Genomic DNA, 14647 nt, shown 5'->3' with positions numbered 1-14647 from the left:
GCCCGCACGTCGGGCACCGCAAGAACCTACCCCTTGAGTGAGGGTAGCTCAATGACACGCTTTACTAAAGTTGCTCTTCGCGACTCCCGCAGGGTGAGCACAAGTACCCCTCACAAGCACTTCTCCGGAGCGCCGCACAAGCTTCTTGCGGGCTTCGACGGAGACCACCACCAAGCCATCTAGGAGGTGGCAACCTCCAAGAGTAACAAGCACCACCGGTTTGCAACTCGATCACCTAGTGCCACTCGATGCAACCTCACAATGCAATCGCACTAGAATCGCTCACTCACACAATCGAATGATCACTATCAAGTATATGTGTGATGGAGGGCTCCCAAGCACTCACAAGTATGGACACTAAGTCCCTTGAGGTGCTCCACGCCAGCCATGGCTGAAGGCCACTTCTATTTATAGCCCCAAGGGCTAAACTAGCCGTTACCCCTTCACTGGGCAACGGTCGGGCCGACCGGATGCTGGACCTCAGCGTCCGGTCGCCCACAGACGACCACGTGTCTCGGTTCCAATGGTCACTTGACCTGACCGGACGCAGCAGCACTCAACTGACCGGACGCTGGACCCTCAGCGTCCGGTCGTTTCCAGTAAGCTCCCGAGCATGACCGAACGCGTCCGGTCGAACGCGATCGGACGCGGCCAGCATCCGGTCACTCTCCAGCTACTGCTACACTCCACGTCAGTGCGACCGGACGCAGCCTGCCAGCGTCTGGTGCATTCAGATCCAGCGTCCGGTCAGTTGACCGACGCCAGCATCTTCTCCATTCTCTTCACCCTTGCTCAAGTGTGCTAACTACAAGAATTTGCATCCAGCGCAATAGAAAATAGACATTCCATTTTCCCGAAAGCACCGAATCCCGCCTCACAAGCTCGGCGGAAGGGAGAGAGGGACCCAAACCCATCTCAACCCTGCAAACACCACCGCCTTTGTAAATGTGCCAACACCACCAAGTGTACACCACCATGTGTATGTGTGTTAGCATTTTCACAATCATTTCCAAAGGATGTTAGCCACTCAACTTGCCACGCCACTCGATCCAAGCGACAATGCAAAGTTAGATCACTCGAGTGGCACTAGATGACCGATATGCAAACAAGTTTGCCCCTCTTGATAGTACGGCCATCTATCCTAAACTCGGTCATAAACTTCTCTACACACCTATGACCGGTGAAATGAAATGCCCTAGGTTATACCTTTACCTTGCGCATTCCATTCCATCTCCTTCAATGTCGATGCAACACATGCACCAACACGATCAACAATGATATGATCCACTTCATATCATCATATGATCATATTGGTTCATCGATCTTGACTCTACTTGCTCTTCATCGTTGCCATCGTCCATCGGCGCCAAGTCTTGCTCAAGCTTCACCGCCACGCGGTCCATCACTCCAAAGCCTTCGACTTGCCCTTCACGCTTGCAACCGGTCCATCAAGCCAAGTCTTGTCTTGATCTTCTCCACCTTGATCACATGACTCAATGTCATGTCTCATGTGCATTTAAGCTCCTTCATCATCACATGTGTGAGCTTTGCAATATCTCCAAGCCATTTTTACCTCCATGGCATATGTTGCTCACACACATGTACCTGTGGACTAATCACCTGTGTATCTCACATAAACACAATTAGTCCACCTAAGTTGTCACTCAATTACCAAAACCAAACAAGGACCTTTCAACGGGCACGACGACTGGTGTAGGAGTAGGTGTAGGCGTTGGTGTAGCCATCTCCTCATCATCGGAGATGATCACAATCTCCCTCTCCGCCGGTGGGGCACGCGGGGTGAACATGGCACGATAGCCGGCGGTGCTGAGTTGAGTAGTCTTTGGATTATGAGACATCTATAGATTTAAAGTGAGATGAAATTAGAATCAATAATTTTAAATAATAGATTAAGGTATGAAAAGCATAAACGTTTTAATAAAATAACAAGGATAAGTCAGTAAGCAAGAAACTAGAGGAGCAAAGCTGCTAAAACGACCATTTTCTAACTAGGCTTGCGTCCTACAGTCAACACGTCTCTGATACCAATTTGTCACGCCCAATTTTAAGGATAAAATTGAATGCACAGAACTCGTGTGTGCCCAGGAATCAATCACACACACAAGCTGACAAATTACAATAGTATCATCACGGTGTCTCATACATCAGAGTTATAATAAAACTTAGTCTCATACATCACAGCGGAATAATAAAAAGATAATGAACTCTTATGGCCGTCACCACAGGGAAGGTCAACTGGTTGACCACAAGCCTAATAATCCTCTGGGAAATCCTCATACCGTTGTCATCTGTTACCCATCCGGGATTTTTATCCAAGTAAAGAAAATAAACAAGTGTAAGTACATTCCGTACTTAGCAAGCTAACATGGGGTTATGAAGCTCAAAAAGGATAGACTCTGGTTTACTGCAGTTAGCACTTTTAATAGGTCAAGCTTTTATTCTCAATTATTATCAAATTATGCTTAAGCTCCCATTTAATTCCCATAAGATCATATATCGGGGTCAAGTTTACCATATTTCATCATAGAACAACTTAATTGATCATCATCAAGTATCTAGTTATTCTGTGAGTTTTTCGGGCCGCTCGTAACCGCGAGCACGGCTGTTATAACAGTTTGTTACCCTCTGCAGAGGTGGTGCACATTCACCGCGAGTTGTGATCCCCATATGCCCGGGTTAATTACTCCCATGTCACTACCAAGGTGAGTGGGCAGGGTACACTATGAAGCCATTTCATAGGTTTCCCTAACAAGTTAGGGCCGCTAGGTTTCCTTGGCAGGCAGATGTAGGGACCCCCCCCTTTCCTATGGCACAAATCCGTTGCGGCTATACTCATAAGAATAGAGGCAGCCCTATACCCAAAGTGGCAAGCCCCATTTGTGCCAAAAAGGTAACCTCTAACCAGCTAGGAAAGGTTCTATTACTGAGCTAAAGTCAGAGCCATATGACTCTTCCGGTTGCACTGTCAGTTCCAGCTTTTGCCAACAGATAAGTCCTTATGGAGGGCCAGGAGCAACATGAACAAAGGTCATTTGCACTTTCGCCCTATGGAACAGTTGTTATAATTCATGTTACTCACTTTGTTCCATAGTATCATTCATCAACATGTATGTCAAATTCAGTTAGAGCACTAGCAATCTACCCATATGCATTTAACCCATAGGAGACAAGGAACAGGATAATAATCACTAGGATGTCCTTACGGGTATCAAAATTAGACACATGCAAATGAGTAATTGCTTAAAGTGAAATAGGACATCAAGGAAGGCCCATGTTATACTTGCCTTGGTTCATAAACTCGTGCTGGTCCTGCTGGTCGTCGAAGAGTTCTTGGTCTCCAATGTTTTCCTCACTGTCTGAACGCGACCAACACGACAACATACAACATTCCAAAAGCATTCATGCAAAGAAAACATTCCTATCATTAGAACAATACACCAACAGTATTGAAATCAAGATAAAATGTTTGTAAAACTAATCTACGTTTCGCTACGATCACGTCAACGCGAAGTTCACGAAAAACAGAGCTAAAATACGAAAGTTATGATTAAAACGGGTTTTTCCTATAGCCCTATATTTAATTAAATCTAACCATGAAATTAAAAAGTTTCAAACTTGACTAACAGTAGCTCCAACATGTAGCTTATGAAATTACGAAGCTAACGCGATTTGAATGGATCAATTCGGAGTTAAAATGACAATTCTATAAGCGAAACAGTTCGAATGGCATTTCTGTAAATACTGAAAGCGTACTTTTGACTTAAACAGTGAAGTTTACGCTTTCCAAACGGGATTGCGCATTCGGGGAATTACGCCTTGGACTGCGGGTTCTATTTTTTGAAAACCGAGGGGCTCTTTAGCATAATCACCCGTGAAGGGGTATCTTCTAACGTGAGCCGTCGGATTTGAAAAGAACGGCCAGAAATCGATCCGGGGAGAGAGAAGAAGAGATGGCCGGCGGCAAAGAACACACCGGCGAGCTCGGTTAGGGGGGCTAGGGTTCGCCAAACGGGAAACCGAGGGCACCCGAGAGCTCGGGGGGGAGAAGGGGGTCGCGGCTATGCCATTTTGGCGGCCGGGAATGGCGGCAATCGCGGTGGCCGCCATGGCCGGCGACCATGGCCCGCGAAGCTTGCGGCCAAGGCACGGGAAGCCAACAAAACGAGAAAAGAAGAGCATGGGAGGAGAGGGAAGAGTATGGTGAGTCTCACCGCGGTGAAAACCGGAGCGGAGGCGGCTCGGTGACGGAGTTTCGCGCAGAGGCGGACGACGGAGCTCGGAGATCCCGACAGCGGCGGTTGTGGGTTCCTCGGTGCTTGGCGAGCGAGCAAACGAGAGCGGGGAGGGCAGCCGAGTGCGCGCGGGGTCCGGCTCCCTTTAAAACGAGGCCGAGGAGCGGGCGACGCTCCCACGTTGTGAGGAGCGGGCGTGGAGCAGTTGCGGCCTCGCGACATGGTCGGGCGGTTCCGAGGGCGCGGGGCAGAGGTGGGGGACGCGCTGACGGGCGGGGTCGGGCTGTCAGCGGCTGGGCGCGGGAAACAGGCGCGCGGTGCTGGGCCGGCGGTTGCTTGGCCGAGCTGGGCCAGAGCACGGGCGGCTGGGCTGGGCTGAGCGGCTGGCGGGCCGAGCGGGGAAGAGGGAGAGGAGAGTGAGCGGGCCGCGAAAGAACGGGCCTGCAGGCCAAAACCGAGGAAGGGAGGAGATATTCATTTTCCTTTTTATTTTCCAACAAATTTTCCCAAAAGCATTTTCAAATTATTTTTGAACTCATTTGAACACTAATTTAAGAACAATCATCCCATGAATAAATAATGCAGCAGCATGTATGCATTCAAAAGTTTCAAATCTTATAATTGATTTTAATTCGCCAAAAATTATTAATTTTCTATAATTGAATGCACACTTAATAACATAATAAATCAAATTTACTTATTTAAAACAATGAAAAACTTTGGGTGTTACAGGCCGGGACCCTTTAGTCCCGGCTGGTAACATCAATCGAGACTAAAGATCCTTTAGTCCCGGCTGGTAAGCCGAATCGGGACTAAAGGTCCAACCCTTTAGTCCCGGCTCGGCTTAGCAGCCGGGACTAAAGGATCTTTAGTCCCGGTTGGTGTTACCAGCCGGAACTAAAGGTATTTTTGGGCGGGCAACTCCGCCCACCCTTTAGTCCCGGTTCCTAGCCTGGGCCGGGACTGAAGGCCTAAAATTTTTGCAGCCCGCCAAAGTGTTGTTTTTTCATTAAGGATTGTAGATCTTGATGAGCTGCTCAAATGAGACACTAAATGACCTCAGATGAAAAATCTCTGAATACCAAGTTTGATCATCTCAACAAGATCTACAATTGTTACATAGCTCATTTTTCCATTTCAGAAAGTTTTATCAAACACTAGTCACAAATCTTTGATTCTCATATAGACTTTCTAAAACTATGTCACACACTTGTGAAATTTGAACTATATTTTGTTCAAACTTTCTCAAATGAAAAAATGGCCTATATAAGGATTGCATATCTTGATGAGCTGAACAAGCTTGGTATTCAAAACTTTTCAATTGGAGACAATCTAGGGTTCCGAAAACTAGTTTGTAGACGTCAAAATTCAAAAATCACAAATTTGAACCATCCAAACTATCTCAAATGAAAAGTTGACCAAAACAATAATTGTAGATCTTGATGATTTTAACAAACTTGGTACTCAAAACGTTTCAATTTGAAGTCATTTAGAGTTCAGAATACTAGAGTCAAAGTGTTATTTTTTCATTTGACCAAATTTGACTTGGTCAAACTTTCTCAAATGAGACACTAAATGACCTCAGATGAAAAATCTCTGAATACCAAGTTTGATCATCTCAGCAAGATCTACAATTGTTACATAGATCATTTTTCCATTTGAGAAAGTTTATCAAACACTAGTCACAAATCCTTGATTCTCATATAGACTTTCTAAAACTATGTCACACACTTGTGAAATTTGAACTACATTTTGTTCAAACTTTCTCAAATAAAAAAAATGGCCTATATAAGGATTGTATATCTTAATGAGCTGAACAAACTTGGTATTCAAAACTTTTCAATTGGAGACAATCTAGGGTTCCGAAAACTAGTTTGTAGGCGTCGAAATTTAAAAATCACAAATTTGAACCGTCCAAACTATCTCAAATGGAAAGTTGACCAAAACAACAATTGTAGATCTGGATGATTTTAACAAACTTGGTACTCAAAACTTTTTAATTTGAAGTCATTTAGAATTCATAATACTAGAGTCAAAGTGTTGTTTTTTCATTTGACCAAATTTGACTTGGTCAAACATGCTCAAATGAGACACTAAATGACCTCAGATGAAAAATCTCTGAATACCAAGTTTGATCATCTCAGCAAGATCTACAATTGTTACATAGCTCATTTTTTCATTTGAGAAAGTTTTATCAAACACTAGTTACAAATCCTTGATTCTCATATAGACTTTCTAAAACTATGTCACACACTTATGAAATTTGAACTACATTTTGTTCAAACTTTCTCAAATGAAAAAATGGCCTATATAAGGATTGCATATCTTGATGATCTGAACAAGCTTGGTATTCAAAACTTTTCAATTGGAGACAATCTAGGGTTCCGAAAACTAGTTTGTAGGCGTCGAAATTCAAAAATCACAAATTTGAACCATCCAAACTATCTCAAATGGAAAGTTGACCAAAACAACAATTGTAGATCTTGATGATTTTAACAAACTTGGTACTCAAAACTTTTCAATTTGAAGTCATTTAGAGTTCAGAATACTAGAGTCAAAGTGTTGTTTTTTAATTTGACCAAATTTGACTTGGTCAAACTTGCTCAAATGAGACACTAAATGACCTCAGATGAAAAATCTCTGAATACCAAGTTTGATCATCTCAGCAAGATCTACAATTATTACATAGCTCATTTTTCCATTTGAGAAAGTTTATCAAACACTAATCACAAATCCTTGATTCTCATATAGACTTTCTAAAACTATGTCACACACTTGTATCATGCGGGCACAACAGTGATTTTTTTCTTGACGTATGACCCTTGGTTATGATCTTGTCGTAACCATGGAGTGTCTTCATCATTTAACATGATGCTTGGATCTTTCTTCACTATGAAGGGTGGAATTCGGACATTTCTTTCATAATCTTCTGACATGTCTGACTTGTCTTCAATTCCCACTATATTTATTTTCCCAGAAAGAACTATGTGGTGCTTTGGCTCATTGATCATTGAGTTGATGTCTTCATTTTTTCCTCTCTTTGATTTTGTAGACATGTCTTTCACATAGAACATCTGACTCACATCGGCAGCAAGGACGAATGGTTCGTCTTTGTACCCAATATTGTTGAGGTCCACTGTTGTCATTCCATACTCTTTGTCGACTGTTACCCCTCCTCCGGTCAGCTTCACCCATTGGCACCAGAACAAAGGGACTTTAAAATTAGGTGCGTAGTCTAGTTCCCATATATCTTCTATGCGGCCATAATATGTTTGTATATTCCCATTTGGATCTATGCCATCTATGCGAACACCACTATTTTGATTGGTGCTCCTTTTATCTTGGGTAACTGTGTAAAATGTATTCCCATTTATCTCATACCCTTGGTATGTGAAGATATGCCATGATGGTTGCCTAGCCAACAAATACAGTTGCTCATCAATATTATCATCGCCTTGACATTTTTTCGCAACCAACCACTGAAACTTTCTATGTGCTGACGCCTAATCCAAGCTTCAGTCTTCCCTGGAAACTTGGATCGTAAGAACTCCTTATGTATCTCGATGTACGGATGCACCAATGACGAGTTCTGAAGAACTGTGTAGTGTGCTTTATTGAAATAATCGTCTTCCATGCCGATATATGTTTTCTTCCCTAAAGTTCCTTTACCACTGAGTCTCCCCTCGTGTCGCGATTCGGGAACGCCAATCGGGGCAAGGTCAGGAATAAAGTCAACACAGAACTCAATGACCTCCTCTGTTCCATAGCCCTGGGCGATGCTTCCTTCAGGCTTAGAATAGACTTTCACATATTTCTTCAAGATTCCCATAAACCTCTCGAAGGGGAACATGTTATGTAAGAACACAGGTCCAAGAATACTAATCTCCTTCACCAAATGAACTAGGAGGTGTGTCATGATATTAAAGAAGGATGGAGGGAACACCAACTCAAAGCTGACAAGACATTGAACCACATCATTCTATAGAGTAGCTAGTTCCACTAGATTGATTGCCTTCTGAGAAATTGCATTGAGGAATGCACATAGCTTCACGGTGGCTAGACGTACATGTGGAGGTAGAATTCCTCTTAAAGCAACTGGAAGCAATTGCGTCATAAGCACATGGTAGTCGTGGGACTTTAAGTTTAGGAATTTCTTCTCTGGCACATTTATTATACCCTTTATATTGGAGGAGAATCCCGATGGGACCTTGATGCTGCTTAGACAATCAAACATGATGTCCCTCTCTTCTTTGCTAAGCGTGTAGCTAGCAGGACTTAAGTAATGACGTCCATCATCTGTCTTCTCTGGATGAAGGTTGTCTCATTCTTTCATGCCCTGTAAGTCCTGGCGTGCTTCAAGTGAATCCTTTGGCTTCCCGTACACACCCATGAATCCTAACAGGTTCACACAAAGATTCCTTGTCAGGTGTATCACGTCGATTGCGTTGCGGACCTCTAGGACTTGCCAATAGGGTAGCTCTCAAAAGATGGACTTCTTCTTCCACATGGCTGCGTGTCCCTTAGCATCTTTGGGAATAGATTCGCTGCCTTGTCCCTTTCCAAATACTACTTTCACATTCTTAACCATTGCGAGTACATCTTCTCCGGTTCGGTTATGAGGCTTCTTCCGGTGGTCTGGCTTACCTTTAAAATACTTACCTTTCTTTCTTACTTGGTGATTCAAAGGAAGGAATCGACGATGGCTACACGACCTTTCGACATCTTTAGATTACTTTGAATTCCTATAATAACGAGAAGGTGGTACTTTAGATGCAAATTGAGGGACATACTACATTGTTTTTCATAATGACATAGGTGAGTAATTTATATAAAATAATTAGGATTTTTGTGGAAAAGCTATATAATTTATCATAATGGAAAAGCTATATAATTTGTGGAAAAAATAGAAAATACCTAATGCTATTATTATAAATTATGTTTAGAGTATACTGGCCCCGTTCGCTTGTCTTAAAAATGGCTTATTCGGCTTCTTTTTTCAGCCGGAACAGTATTTTCCTCTCACAACAATTCAGCCGGAACAGTGTTTTCAGCCAGTTTCAGCCAAGTTTCAGACCAGCGAACGGGGCCACTGAATTAATAGCAAGACGCTTCGTTTTGTTTAGAATGTTTATGATTTACCTTTTTTAGTGTGTCTCGTGAGAAATAATGTAGAGATTGTAACAGTAAGATTGTGTTGGGCATAAATTTTGTTTGAAATATTCCTGTTGTTTGAACCGTGTTGTGTTATATATTGATTAATATGAAGAACATTAAACTCATCGACTGTTTCTGTCTTGAACCTGAGTGAAGACCTTTCGGGTGAATCACGCGGTATATTTACTGAAACAGCAACATGCCTAAAGCAGGTACATGCCCGAATAAAGTTAAAAGAAATTACACAACACGGTGTTTTAGGCCCCGTTCGCTGGTTCGAAACTTGGCTGAAACTGACTGAAAAACACTGTTCCGGCTAAATTGTTGTGAGAGAAAAACACTGTTCTGGCCGAAAAAAGAAGCCGAACGAACCATTTTTAAGACAAGCGAACGGGGCCTTAGAGTGACGAAATTATTAATACTCATTTGTTAAACGCGAAGTTTCAGAATCCAATTCATTTCCATACATGAAGCTCCGGAATCGCTACTCTGAGAGCTAAAAGTCTAAAACTTGTACAACAAGAACTCATGAACTATACTCCTATACATGATCTCTCCGTAGTTATGTAAGGAAAACACTCCCTTAATTCTAAATTATAAGTTGTTGCTATTTATATAGATATGCATTATGTCGAGATATAAAATAAAAATAGATGTATATAAAAAGTAATGATTTATAATTTGAAATAGAGGGCTATGTACTTCTGAAAACGTGACCGGGTTGCATTGTCGTCACAGGCGTCGGCGTGACTGCGTTGACCGAGCACGTTGCCTGAGGCAACTGGGTCGTGCAATTGAACTTGCAAAGTTGGTCTGCGCTGGGCTGGGCTGTGGAAACTGGTAGGTGGGGCTTACATATGTCCACCTTTTTGAACTGGGCTGTGTGGATGAATCATGGTCAGGACCGAAACGACGAACGAGCGCTCAAACACCAATCGACAGGGTGCAACGACGTACAAGACCCAGGAGCTCCCCTACTGGTGCACATCGGCCCAGCTCTGATGACAGAACACCTATATTACTGAAATATTCTAAATCCTGTCCTCCTATGTCCTATCTGCTGCCTCAGTGTTCTTCTCCTTCTTCCTTCCCAAGGCACCGATTGCTCACACCTTTTCCTGGACTGATGCCAATTGGAACTGTCACCTCCGGCTTCCTGGCTGATCTGTACAACTAAAAAAGACCCAAATATCATCGTCATCGCCCCGCTAATCGCCCCCTTCTGTGATTAACCGCGCTAATCACCCCCACCAAAAAAAATTAACGATTCGCCCACGCCCCCGCCCCCGCCCCGCTCGGCTCTCCACGGAACCGCAGTCTGCCCCGTTCTCTCTACCGTGGAACTGCTGCCCGCGCACGATGCCCACCTCCGCAGCGCGCTGCTAATCATCCCCGCCATCGTCGATGACGACGAAGAAAGCCAGGACTAGGAGACCCCAGCCACCTCCGCCGATAGTCTCGAGCAGAGGAGGACCAAAAGAGAAGACGAGGACGCCGAATCTTGGGCCTGCTCCCACCATCGCCTGTTGTTGCCTGTGCTGTCGTTCGTCGCTGCCTTTTCTTCTCCAGTACAGTGCGCCTGCTGCTCTCTCTCGTGGCGACGACTGGGCGGCCGCACTACACCAGGTGCCCATGTCTTCATTAGGCCCTGGATCTTAACCTTACACTTTTCCGACGAGGAGAACCACCAGGTGTGCCAACCCCTTCTCTTCCTGCTATGCAAAACGGAGCACCCAAACCATCTATTTTATTCGGATCTGATCTAATTACATATAGGTGTACATGTATGATGCCTGTTAACTTCGAACACTTTCAAAGATTATCATGTGTACATGTGCACACCCATGCCCTTTTACTGGATCTACGCAGAGATGTGTGCTTTGCACTGAATGTTCCTAGCCATTCTGCTCTTCATCCTCCCCACCTTGGTGGTTATCTTTCTTTTAATATTTCTTTCATGTGCACTATGTTGCAGGTTAAGCAAACAACAACTACTGTTGGGGCTTCAATTACTGTTAGCCAAGTTGGAAGCCGTCCACCAAGCACAACAACACCCGTTACCATATTCCACCAGCATCAAGAATGTTGAAAAGGAGATGGCAAACAAGATTTACGACCTTTGCGGTACGTCAACATTGGGATAATTTGGTTATAGATCTAGGGATATATGTATGAATTGTAGGAGCCCAGTGCAATTACACATTGGTGCAGTGAGTTAAATTGATCTGATATGTAAATTTGTTGAATTCTAGTCATCAAAGAGTCAGATACTGGACTGCCTCCATCAAGCCAATGTGATCTTGTGCTAGACAACCAGATGATGCATTAGGAGCAACCATTGCAGGTAAATCACTATATTGGAATGCACTGTAGGCGATTCATAGTTGTATTGTGCCCTGCTCTTATGCTTTCTTGATGTTATTCTATCAATATGTTTTGCATCAAGGCCTCCACAACAGTTTGGAGGAGTGGTGAGGAGGATCCATCCAAAGGGTGACCTTCAGCTGCCACTGCCAAGGGAGAGGGAGGGGCAACCTCCTGTTGCCACCATAGCAGATCAAGGAGAAGTGAATGAGGAGCCATACCCTAACCAATCATGGCAGACCCTATCCTCTATCATGCTGGATCGGCTCCTTGCATGAGTGCTCGTGGCGGCCCAGTGTGGAGGAGACTGGCGGCAGGGGTCTGAATTTGCAGCTACGCCCAACTGGTTGCTGGCTTTGCAGGTAAACAAAGCAAATTTAAACATTCCCCATGGTGAAAATTGTAGGCGTCATAGCAATCTCACTGGTTACTCACCGCATCTCTGATCCTGGTGTGTTCAATTAGATAATGACATATCTTTCTATAGATTATTTGCTACAAGTTGAGGTTCATCAAGATCTCATTATTGTGGCAAACATGAGGTATTAGGGCCTTGTTAATCACCAAAAATCACAGAAGCAAAACTTCCAATATTTATGTGACAGATCATCAGAAAGTATCAATGCCTCATTTATTCGTTGCTTCTTTATAGTTAAAACAGTGACATGCAACAATTCCACTCTTTTTTGTTGCAACCAAACCATTTTTCCATTTCAAGTAGAAATATAAATTGAGCACCTTATGGTCAATAATACAACTCTCATCCTTAGAAATATATGCAACTACTCATGAGGACGATCCACCTCATTGTTGAGTGCCTTTGCTTTGGAAGACCATAAGTACTTGACCACATGATATTATGTAGGATTTTTGTAGGGTCAGAAATAAATAGGAAATGAAGTCCAATTGCTGCTCATTAGGACTCTACTGGTTTGGCTTCTAGGTGATCTGCATAGAAAAGGATACAACCCAAAATGGAGTTTCTGCTTGGCATCTATGTTAGGCATAGTTGAAGTTCAGGCCATGCAGATTGTTAGCACAGTTCATATTGGCAAAGTTCAGTTCATGGAGAATAAAAAATCTTACATTAGAACTTGTTTGTGGTTTATGTCAGTTGTGCTTCTTTCTTTGGTAAAAAGAAAACTTTCTAATTTGGTCTCGTGCTTGTGGTTTATGCATATCTGTTGTTTGAAAATTCTTAATTGGTTTACCAGATGAAGTGTTACAAGGAGCCACACATATACAAGACAATATGATTCCTCTCTGTTTGTTGTTTTTTACGCAACTATTTGCTGTTTTTAGATGGAGCAGAATGTTTACTTTCCATAAATTAGTGCCAAGTTTGAATACTGATAAATTTGAGTAATTCCATACTTAGTTCTTCTTTTTTCCAGCATACTTATGGAATTGCTCTATACACCCTTTCGGATCTGGGAGCCTGTTCATTTAGTGCCTTCATAAAAAGTCTTCAGCCTCAAAATTTGGTTGATGAGTGTTGATGGAACATAAGTCCAAGGCTTCACTGCAACAATGGGTAATTGAGTCAATTAGATGCTTAATGATTCTTGAAGGCCAGATCCTAATGGCATTTTTGCATGTGTATTTCTGAACTTCATGGTTCCTGTGTGTGTGGCATGAGGTTTCTGTAGCACTACATAATCTCAACTATTTAAAAGGTAAAATAATTTCGTATAAGCTTTTTTTTCTTTTAATACAAATTTTATTTTCCTTTCTTTTAATAATTAAGTTGCCACTTGTCAGAGTAATGATAGGTCTTTGATATATTATGTGTGGAAATTCTCAAATAGTAAGGCATTAGGAAAGTAGTTATGTACTACATTATTAACGTACATGCATAATTGTTTTTTTGCATACATGAATTTCCTATCTTAATGTGATAATTGCAACAATTCAATCTCTCTTTTTGTAGTGGGCAGACTGCAAGAAAGGAACCTGCTTTGGTAAACCTTGAAGAGTACTGTAGACCACAACTATGGGACCTCGACTTTGCTTTTGGCAAATTGAAGATGAAGTTGTAGGATGGGGCAAGGTGCTGAAGGGTGATAAGATGTGCAGGGCTGGTATTTCCTAGATAGTATGAGTTAAAAAATTGCCGTTACATAATGTTTGCTCTTTTATAGACCATAATATAAGGAGATTTTGTCATATATACTGAGGTTGTGCCCATTTAGCTGCTTAGCATAATTGGTCAGAAAAAAATGGATATATTGATGCTATTTTTCAACCAAACCAGATTTCAGAGCATTGCTTAAGCAAAAGATGTGCTGGGTTGATTTTATGTGAGCTCTCTCTTTTCAGTAACATTCATCTGGTGTCTCTCCTACCAACAAATTATGGCAAATGCATTTGCACTTTGCAGACGACAGTGGTTTCCTCAGCCTCCCACAAGCATTTTGCTTGGTGGTCGAAGCAAGTTAAGATGAGCACTAAACCAATTTGGTTTTTCTTGAACTGAGTAGATAATCTCTTTGTGAACACCACTGCTATGATTTTATGCATCCTAAGTCAACTATCTGTTCCATTTCGAAAGTAGCTACATAGAAATCTCTTGAGCTTTTGTAACCTAATCACATACTAATCTAATAATCTATCATTTTGACAATTTCGTTTGAGCCTCTTAGTTGTATTGCCTTGTTCTAATTTTCTTTTTGTTTCCGTAGCAACGCACGGGCACTCAACCAGTGCCTAATTGCATGCCTATGATGACAGTACATCGACGATCTATTCCAACATTCCATCGCCCAATCCGTTTGCTGTGTCGCCACCTGTTGCATGCATCTCCATGCTGTCCTAGCTGTTAGTTCGGTGATTGATGTACAGTGTACACACACACCAGTCAGATGTGTGATACTACT

At 42.7% G+C, this 14647-nt stretch overlaps 1 long non-coding RNA gene across 1 annotated transcript; it reads left to right on the top strand.

The window, feature by feature from the left end:
- Nucleotides 1–10842: 10842 nt before the first annotated feature.
- LOC136502532 (uncharacterized) lies at nucleotides 10843–14026 on the top strand. The gene is made up of 5 exons (XR_010770617.1): nucleotides 10843–11098; nucleotides 11383–11531; nucleotides 11660–11751; nucleotides 11854–12133; nucleotides 13702–14026. It is a non-coding gene; the product is annotated as an uncharacterized lncRNA (long non-coding RNA).
- The last annotated feature ends 621 nt before the right edge of the window (nucleotides 14027–14647 follow it).

This window comes from Miscanthus floridulus, chromosome 14 (assembly GCF_019320115.1).
Source record: "Miscanthus floridulus cultivar M001 chromosome 14, ASM1932011v1, whole genome shotgun sequence".
Classification (NCBI taxonomy): Eukaryota; Viridiplantae; Streptophyta; class Magnoliopsida; order Poales; family Poaceae; genus Miscanthus; species Miscanthus floridulus.
The sequence above is the reverse complement of the archived record's forward strand: the minus strand, read 5'-3'. Positions and strand labels throughout refer to the sequence as shown.